Source organism: Bubalus kerabau, chromosome 16, assembly GCF_029407905.1.
Source record: "Bubalus kerabau isolate K-KA32 ecotype Philippines breed swamp buffalo chromosome 16, PCC_UOA_SB_1v2, whole genome shotgun sequence".
In the NCBI taxonomy this organism is placed as follows: Eukaryota; Metazoa; Chordata; class Mammalia; order Artiodactyla; family Bovidae; genus Bubalus; species Bubalus kerabau.
The window spans coordinates 3,946,883-3,957,232 of record NC_073639.1 but is presented as its reverse complement, the minus strand read 5'-3'; the positions used below and the strand labels follow the sequence as shown (position 1 = coordinate 3,957,232).

General features: G+C 38.7%; 1 pseudogene; it reads left to right on the top strand.

Moving 5' to 3' along the window:
* The first annotated feature begins 6,358 nt into the window (after nucleotides 1-6,358).
* The window catches only part of LOC129630282 (ankyrin repeat domain-containing protein 26-like), an 81,655-nt pseudogene continuing 77,663 nt past the window's right edge, over nucleotides 6,359-10,350 (top strand).

Sequence of the window (10,350 nt, the reverse complement as noted above, 5' to 3'; positions counted from 1 at the left end):
TTTTTAAAAAATGTATGCTTTATAAATTAACTATATCAAATGACTGCTACATATAGGAGTTTGACAATAATTTATTCTTGTTCTTGCCTTTAAAACATGATTTAGTTAGAAAGCTACTATGTCATGTCATGCCACAAGCATTATTGAACTATGTAAGAAGGTTTTACATATTCATTTTCTCTGCATTATAGTTAAAAATCTATGTGTTTTTTCTTAATCTGAGGAAGTAGCTGGCATAGGACTCTGGACTCAGTAAGAAAGTCATTGGCTTTCTTAGTTCTTTTGTAGAATTATGAACTTTGCCTAAATCATGACTCTCATGCCTTAAAAAACGTGTTTTTGTTTTTTTTTTCAAAGAAAACAAACTTTCCTTAAAAAAAAAATTGTGTGGAACCATATTATATAAAACAGAGATAAGTATAAAGCCTTTTAGCCAAAGGAGTGGCCAGAGGTCCTGCACTTGGGACTTCTCAGTTCCTCATCCCTGCAGTGACTCCTGTGGGACCTTCCCCTTCTATGGGACATAGTTTGGAAACGAACAGTTATGTGGTAATCCTTCTCACTAAACACCTTTAGAATAAAAACTTGTTGGTACATTGTTTCCTGGTGTATAATTTTCTCACCTTTCTGTGTTTTTGTTAAACGGAAACGTTTAAAGAAAATTGCAGGTGTGTTCTCCTTAATAACATTCAACTCAAACTACTTCCTCCATTTGAACAGGATCCTCACCTAGAAATAAAAATAAAGGTCTCAGAAGTATGTATTTAGGGCAGGAGCTGTTAGGGGGAGAAGATAGTAATCTTGTGGGTCATTCCTAGGATCATGGTTCATTCTCTAATTCTTTGAAATTATGTGTACTCTATAGACTGATATTTTGCGGGGAGCTGCCCGTGAGAACGGGGTCCTTTGTTTGAAGGACACAGCTCTGGGAGCTGCCTCAGTCCTTGAGGGTTTGCTTGCAAACATAGCTCTCTGTCCCACCACCCCAGAGATTAGGCACTTATTTACTGCAGACACCTGGAGTTCTGTGCAAACTTCTCATGCACAGAGAAATGTTATCTGGTGTAAGAAATAATAACAGGGTGCCATTCCCATGCTCTCAAGATTTCTTGTGACTGTTTGTAAGATGTATAGGTCAACAAAGAAAATGTTAACTGTCTTGTCTTTCTCACGCTCTTCTGTATAAATATAAGATGCTGAATAAAGTCAGTGTCAGACCGCTCCCCTTTGTGGAGACGTGTCTGAACCTCTCGACCCCATCTTTGTTGTAGTCTCTTGCTGTAGTTTCCTTTCTCAGCCCCGCCGTGCACGTTCTTGGGACCTGATTGACTTTGCCGGCTTGCACCGGCAATATTTATTGTACTTTTTATCAGATTAACATTATATATATATATATATATATATATATTCTCTGTTACTTATAAGAAGAATAAGTAGGAATGCATTTTCTTTTATTTATGTGATAATTTTTCTACTTAAGTAATCTTCAAGTTAGATCTAGTCTCTAAAAGTATTATTTAAATGTCACACTTAGTAAGCTGTATAACATTCCTATGATAATATCTCTTGCTTAACTTAAAGATAAATAATATTTGACTTATTTCAGATGCAGCAGGAGTTGGACAGGAGTATAACTAGAGAACTAAGAGAAGGTATGTTGCCAAAATGTATGAAATAAGTTTAGATATTGATTTCTGAAATACACTGTAAACAATAAATGGCATCTCTTTCCATTGTTTGGATAACAGATGCTATGTTAAATATTTTTTCTTATACATAGCTAATGAAAAATGTGAAAGCATGAGCAGTCATAGTGAAAAATATTCTTCTTCCTCATTTATTCATCATGTTCCAATGTTAAGAAAAAATCTCAAAAGGCCTATGTATTTCTATTTATTTCTGACTGTATCATTTCTCTACTACTGCCATCACTGTGGAACTGTCCATCTGCACCCTGATACCATTCTCAGAAAGCATGGGGTTCATCAATGTCTCAAGTGTCTGGTAGTGATTAAGGCTAGAACACCCAGACTCAAGCAGTTATGTTTGCATAGCTGTCACTTGGTAGGTGACTTTATAATTTCTGTGTCATTGACTTTGTCACTAGTTTATCTCTTGCCCTCAGGAAAAGCTCCAAACACCTGCATCAATTTGGGTCCTTCCAAAGTAGTTGGCCTTATCTCTTTATCACCTTATTCTGCCACTTAGCTGTGCATCTAATCAGCCAGACTATGTAGGATCCCACAGATTCTTTTCCTCACCTCTGGTCTTTGTGTACGTGCTTCTCCCCTCTGACTCTTGTACTTTTTCCTGTCCTTCAGGTAGTTACTTCCATAGCACCTCCACCAAAAAGATGGCAGTATTGACACAAAGCCGGCTGTCCCTTCTGAGTGTTCCTTGCACCATCTTGTATACCTGTCTTAGCATTTATGACTCTGTATGGAAATTGCTGGAAGAAGCACAAGCTGGAATCAAGATTGCTGGGAGAAATATCAATAACCTCAGATATGCAGATGACACTACCCTTATGGCACAAAGTGAAGAGGAACTAAAAAGCCTCTTGATGAAAGTGAAAGCGGAGAGTAAAAAAGTTGGCTGAAAGCTCAACATTCAGAAAACGAAGACCATGGCGTCTGGTCCCATCACTTCATGGGAAATAGATGGGGAAACAGTGGAAGCAGTGTCAGACTTTATTTTTGGGGGCTCCAAAATCACTGCAGATGGTGACTGCAGCCACGAAATTAAAAGATGCTTACTCCTTGGAAGGAAAGTTATGAACAACCTAGATAGCATATTCAAAAGCAGAGACATTACTTTGCCAACAAAGGTCTATCTAGTCAAGACTCTGGTTTTTCCTGTGGTCATGTATGGATGTGAGAGTTGGACTGTGAAGAAGACTGAGCACCGAAGATTTGATGCTTTTGAACTGTGGTGTTGGAGAAGACTCTTGAGAGTCCCTTGGACTGCAAGGAGATCCAACCAGTCCATTCTGAAGGAGATCAGCCCTGGAATTTCTTTGGAAGGAATGATGCTGAAGCTGAAACTCCGGTACTTTGGCCACCTCATGCGAAGAGTTGACTCATTGGAAAAGACTCTGATACTGGGAGGGATTGGGGGCAGGAGGAGAAGGGGACGACAGAGGATGAGACGGCTGGATGGCATCACTGACTCGATAGACGTGAGTCTGAGTGAACTCCGGGAGTTGGTGATGGACAGGGAGGCCTGGTGTGCTGCGATTCATGGGATTGCAAAGAGTCGGACACGACTTAGCGACTGAACTGAACTGAACTGAACTGAACTGATGGAAATTGTCTGTTCCTCTATTTTTACAGTCTATGGCATTATCATTTCTCAGGGTGACTGGGTCACCTTCATCTTTTAATTCCAGTGTTTGTCACAGCACCTTAGCAGATAGTTATTGAATAAATGAATAAAGAATGAGAAGGCCAGAAGCTTTGATACTCAGCCACATGTGGGACCATGGGCTGATTATATAATTGTAATCTTGTATTTTGTTTTCTGACAGTTATAGATATGTTTCATTTTTCAGAGCACTTAGAAATATCTCAGGTGTGTTTTTTTTGTTTGTTTGTGTGTGTGTGTGTGTGTGTGTGTGTGTGTGTTTTACTAATACTGTGTTAACTCAAGTATTTTTGATAAAGAATGTAATCCATTTTCTTTCCAGCTGCTGCTGAATTTGAATCTGAGTCTATGGATTGTCTCCTCTAGGGGCTACAGATAGGTCAAATCTGTCTTAGGACCTGCTTTTGAAAACATCACAAGAATATGTATAGATTTTGAAGACAAAATATATGATCTGAAAGATAAATAGTAAAAAATTTCCCTTCTGGACTGTTTTCATGACATTTTAGTTACTTCTCATTAAACACGATGAGAAAAATCTTTATTAAAGGGAAATATTTTTGCGTGTATGATGGAAATTTATATGGTATTTTAAAATACTACTTTTAAGTAGTATTAATATTACTTTTAAACAGTAGTGTCTAAGTCCTTTTGATACTAAGTATTTTCTCTGCAGCTAACTTAAGTAATTTAAAAACCAGCACTGTTAAGTTTTCCATATTCAAAGTGAAAGTGTTAGTTACTCAGTCATATCCAACTCTGTGACCAATGGACTGCAGCCCTCCAGCCTCCTCTGTCCTCCACTATCTTGTGGGGTTAGCTCAAATTCATGCCCATTGAGTTGGTGATGCTATCCAACGTTCTCGTCCTCTGTTGTCCCCTTTCTCCTCCTGCCTTCCATCTTTCCCAGCATAAGGGTCTTCTCTGATGAGTCAGCTCTTCACATCAAGTGGCTGAAGTATTGGAGTTTCAGCCTTAACATCAGTCCTTCTAGTGAGTATTCAGGATTGATTTCCTTTAGGATTGACTTGTTTAATCTCCTTGTAGTCCAAGGACTCTTGAGAGTCTACTCCCAACACCACAGCTCAAAAGCATCAATTCTTTGGCAGTCAGCCTTCTTTATTGTACAACTCTCATATCCATACATGACTACTAGAAAATAGTGTATATATGTTAACCCCAATCTCCTAATTTGTCCTTCCCCTCATGTTTCCCCTTTTATAACCATAATTTGATTTTCAGATCTTTTGAGTTGGTTTCTGTTGTGTAAATAAGTTTATTTTTATTAAATTCCACATTTAAGTGATGTGATACTTGGTTTTCTCTGTCTGAATTACCTCACTTAATATTGTAATTTCGAGATGCATCTGTGTTGCTGCAAATGCCATTATTATTTCTTTTTATGGCTAAGTAATATTCCATTTTCATTGTGTGTTTGTGTTTGTGTGTGTGTATACCGCATCTTCTTTATCCATTGTTCTGTTGATGGACACTTAGGTTGCTTCAATGTCTTGGCTATTGTAAATAGTTCTGCAGTGAACATTGGGGTGCATGTACCTTTTTGAATTATGGTTTTCTCCAGATATATGCCCAGGACTGAGATTGTTGAATCATATGGAAACTTTATATTTAGTTTTTATAGCAACCTTTATAGAGTTTTCTACAGTGGGTGTACCTAGTTGCATTCCATAAGCAGTGTAGAAAGATTCCCTTTACTCTACACTCTCTCCAGCATTTATTGTTTGCATATTTTTTGATGGTGGCTATTCTGATTGGTGTGAAATGATACCTTATTATAGTGTTTCTGCATTTCTATAATCATTAGTGATGCGGAGCATCCTTTCTGAGCATCCCTCATGTGCTTTTTGGTCATCTGTATGTGTTCCTTGCAGAAAAGTGTATTTAGATTTTATACTCATTTTTTGATCAGGTTGTTTGTTTTTTGATATTGAGCTCTTTGAGGTGTTTGAATATGTTGGAGATTAATTGTCTCCCATTCTGTGGGTTGTTGTCTGTCTTGTTTATGATTTCCTGCACTGTGAAAAAGCATTTGCGGTTAATTATATCCCATTTGCTTATTTCTGTTTTTATTTTCATTACTCTAAGAGGTGGATGAAAAAAGATCCTGCTGTAATTTATGTCAGAGTGTGTTCTGCCTATATTCTCCTCTGAGTTTTACAGGATGCATCTTATATTTAGGTGCTTAATCCATTTTGAGTTTATGTTTGTGTGTGATGTTAGGGAGTGTTCTAATTTCCTTCTTATACATGTAGCTGTTGAGTTTTCTCAGCACCACTTATTGAAGGGGCTGTCTTTTCTCCTTTGTATAGTCTTGCCTCCTTTATCCTAGATTAATTGACCAGAGGTATGTAGTTTTCCTTCTGGACTTTCTGTCCTGTTCCATTGATCATTTAATATATTTCTGTTTTTGTGCTAATACTGAAGCTTGCAGAGTAGTCTGCAGTCAGGGTACCTGATTGTGTCGGCTCTTGCTTTTCTTTCTCAAGATTGCTTTGTCTATTTGGGGTCTTTTGTTTCCATATACACTGTAAAATTTTTTGTTCTAGTTGTGTGAAAAATGCCATTGGTAATTTGATAGAAATTGCACTGAATCTGTAGATTGCTTTGGATACTATAGTTTGACAGTTATACAGTTATAATGTCACTTTCATTTCTGTATTTCAGTTTCCTCTCCTTCCTTTTAGTTTAGGTAAGGGTTTATTGATAGTGTTTGTTTCTTTCAGGAAATGAACTTACAGTTCTTGCATATGAGCACTGGGCTGGCACACCAGGCCTCTGTGCACATGGACAATGTGTTTAGAGGTGTTGCTTAGCAATGATCATTCTGGGATGAAAGATTCCAAACCGTTGAGCTTCCCAGCTGGGAGGTTGTGGCAGGACGGCTCTGGCTTACCTGTAGTGCTTGTGTTGGGTTTAGGGGACTGTGAAGGGCTGAGGGAGAGATGAGTTGTCTTTGGAGTTCGTAGGTTCTGTGATGAAGATTTTTGGCTTTGGGAGTAAGAAGGGTGTGTTGCCCTTTGGCTCCTCCATCAACCTAGTGAGAGACAGTGGTCATGGAATCAACTTCCAGCTGGGGTACCGCATCAGAGACAAAGACCTCAGAAAGATCCACAAAGCTGCCATTGTGGGCAGTGTAGCCAAAGTGCAGCATGTTCTGTTATTTGGAAAAAATGGCCTGAATGACAGGGACAAGATAAACAGGTAAGCGGGGTGGAAGGGCCTGGCAGAGATCTCTCCTGTGAATTTCCCCTCCAAGGCTCCTGGATACCTTCCTGGGATCCAGCACCCCGCAGACTTCATAGGCAGCAAAAAACCTTACCTGATTTTGGACCCACTTGTAATTCCCCTTATAGAGCTTTGCTGATAGTTTTGAAGTCATTTAATGAATGTCGGTAATCACAGAAATGAAATGAAACATGAATAGCATCTGTTTTTCCTTTCTTCCTCCTACTTTTTATTTGCATGGGTTAGCATCATGTACTCATGAGTAAAAGCTCTCAAGTTGTATAGCCTTCAAGAAATCTTCTGAACCTTCTGGCTCTCACATTTTTTCTCATGCAATTAATGAAAGCACTTCTTCATGGATCGCCTATTGTGGATCATGGCAGTGGACAGATTTCTGATGTTGTCAATATCTTATTTTTAATGTATACATTTTTTATACCCTAAGGTCATATATTAAAGAAAACTGCATAGTGAGCAAAATAATTCCCATGCCAAATCAACTTCTGGATTAAAAATTCTTCAGATACCATTCAATATCCATTTTATACTAGTGTACACTTAGGTATATGTGTTCTTTGCTGAAGGACCTTAGAAGACAGCTTTGAAGTAGGAAGCTGGCTGTGTCCTTGAATAGGAAGACATTTTCTTAGGATGTATGGTCTTTCTATATTTAAAGCAAATCAACATTTCATGGTTTTAAAGATTTTGGATTACATATGCTGTCTTTAATTGTTGTGATGAAATTAAAAATTTTGTATAGTAGAGGAAGATTTGCCCTTCTAGATATCAAAATGTGCTATAAGTGCCCACAAAGTGTTCATTTACTAACAACTGAAAAGACAGATAAATAGATGGAACAGAATGGCCAAACACCCAAATGTATGTAAAACTATAGAACTTGAAAATGATGACCTTTTTTGTTAGAAATGATAAACTGTGTGTAGATGGTGGAGAAATAACCTGGTAAAAGAGAAAAGTAACTCAATTTTTATCTCACCAAAAAGTTTCAGATAGAGTATGGATCAAACATTTTAAATATGCATAGTGAGAAAAGTACCAGAATAAAACTCAGATTCCTATTTATACATTTTTTATATGCTGACAGAGACCTTCTGTTTTTTCTATTTCTACTGTTTCTTAACCTTATTTTCTTTAAATTGGAGAATAATTGCTTTACAATGTTGTGTTGTTTTCTGCTGTATAACATCATAAATCAGTTGTAAGTATACATATATCCCCTTCCTTGTGAGCCTCCCTCCCACCCAAAAGACCTTTCTAAGAATGATTTCAAAAGTAAGAATTCTGGAGTTTCCTGGATTTCGGCATATGCACACACACACTCCCCCCCCCCCCACCCCCCCCCAAAAAAAAAAAGAAAATAAATCTGGATGTTGATTTAACATGTTAACAACACAAAACATTTAAAACTCTCTGTAGATCAAGTTGTCTATAGGCAAGTAGGCTTAGCAGACAGATCTTGTCTTTTTGGCACTAATAGGAATGTGGCACAGATAAAAATGATTTCTCACTTTCAATTTTTTTTTAGAATTTTTTTTGAGGATTGATATTTTCTGACAACTTTCAGCCTTTTCAGAAGTCAAGAGAATCTAGGGAGTTCCTTGGTCATCCAGTGGTTAAGACTCACTGCTGTGAGCCCAGGGTTTGATACCTGGTGGGGGAACTAAAATCCTGCCAGCTACTGGGATGTATTGTAAAGCATGGGAAATATAGCAAATATCATATAATAACTTTAAATGGAGTATAACCTATAAAAACTGTGAATCACTATGTTGTGTACCTGTAATATATAATAATATGTAATATGCATCATCTATATTTTAATTAAAAAGAAACAACCTTAGACAAAAAGACTTTATGGTAATTAAATCAACAGGAAATATGAGAAATGAGCAAACAAAAATGCTACCAATTATAGTTGTACAGACATTGTGAATTATAAATTTAATTCCAATGTCAGAGATGTTAAAATGTCAGAAAATGAGCATATTAGAATCACTGAAGCACAATGTTGTCTCTGATCCTCAAAATGTATCTGCAAAGGAGGTATGATATCCTTTGACTTCATTGAGATGTTGTCCTTGTAAAATAGAAGTAATAGTAATAAGTATGATTATATTACCTAACAGTTACTGAGCTGTTACCTGTGCCAGAAACGGTTCTAATCTCTTTGCATGGATCTCATTTAAGCATTGCAGTGCTGTCCTGTGAGAGAACTACTTCGCTGTCTCCATTTTGTTGATGAGGAAATTGAGGCACAGAGAGGCTGAGCGACAGCTAAGTGACAGAGTGAAAGTCAAATTCAAACCCAAGTTGAGCTGAATCTCAAGGTCATGGTCATTCTATTCAAATAAATTGTTCTTTCATTACTGTGTTAAGAAGAGCTAATGCTAATATATATTGTTCTTTCTCCAGAAGAAAATGAAATATGTGTTTTAGAGCGATAGGAATAGCATGCTATTGAATGTTTTCAATCACAGGAACAATTGTTTGTTTTGAAACAGTAACACTACAGTTTCCTAAAAACTCATCTTGCTTTCATAGGACTGCCTTCCACTCGGCCTGTGCCATTCAGCGGTGGTCACTCTGCTCCTGGAGAGAAAATGCCTGCTTAACCTCTGTGACAATGAAAACAGGACAGCACTGATAAAGGTATAAGGCAGCATACCATGTCCACACAAGGTGGATGTGATTTAACTACTGAGACAAAAAGTGAATTAATCTCATTTATATACAGCAAACCGGTGAAGCTTGTGAACTGTTTATTTTGAATTCCTAGAATTTACACTCTGTTTCTTGGCACAACACTGACATGCCATAGAATGCCAAGAAGAGGAGTGTGTGACTCTTCTGCTGGAGCATGGTGCCAACCCAAATGTCATGGACGTCTGTGGGAACATCACTCTCCACTACACTGTCTTTTGCCAGAATATATCACTTGCAGCAAAGCTGCTTTCCTGCGACGCCAATATAGAAGCCAGGAACAAGGTATATCTCAACTAACGTTATTTAAAAATATTTGCAAAGCACTTTTTCAAACTGCTGCTGTTGCTGCTGCTGCTGCTGCTAAGTCGCTTCAGTCATGTCCGACTCTGTGTGACCCCATAGACGGCAGCCCACCAGGCTCCCTCATCCCTGGGATTCTCCAGGCAAGAACACTGGAGTGGGTTGCCATTTCCTTCTCCAGTGCATGAAAGTGAAAAGTGAAAGTGAAGTCGCTCAGTCGTGTCTGACTCTTTGTGACCCCATGGACTTCAGCCTACCAGGCTCCTCCGTCCATGGGATTTTCCAGGCAAGAGTAGAAGTGTTTTATTTCTAATAATGTAAACAGGTTAAACTGAATAGTGTCCATCAAGCCCTGTTACCATGGAAACAACTGCAAAGCCACTGCAGGGGGAAAAATGTTGGATCCCACAGAGAGGGCAAAGCTCTATCTCCCAGCCAGCCGTCTACCCCAGAAGGAAGATTTCCTGTCAGAACGTGCCCTGGAGTGGGTGGTAGACTGAGAGCCCACAAGTGATGAAGACTTGGGGGAGTGAAGGGATGTGAGGAGTGGCTGCTTCCAGGGGCTCAAAGAATGGGTGCCCCTGGCGGTGGGTGGGAGAAGGAAGGAGACCCAGTGCCCATGAAGGGGATCTGGGTGAGTGCAAGTGGGCCTGGGAGGCAGCAGGCCTGGAGCCCTGAGCCCTTCAGGACCCTGGTTCTGAGATCCGACCAAGAGGG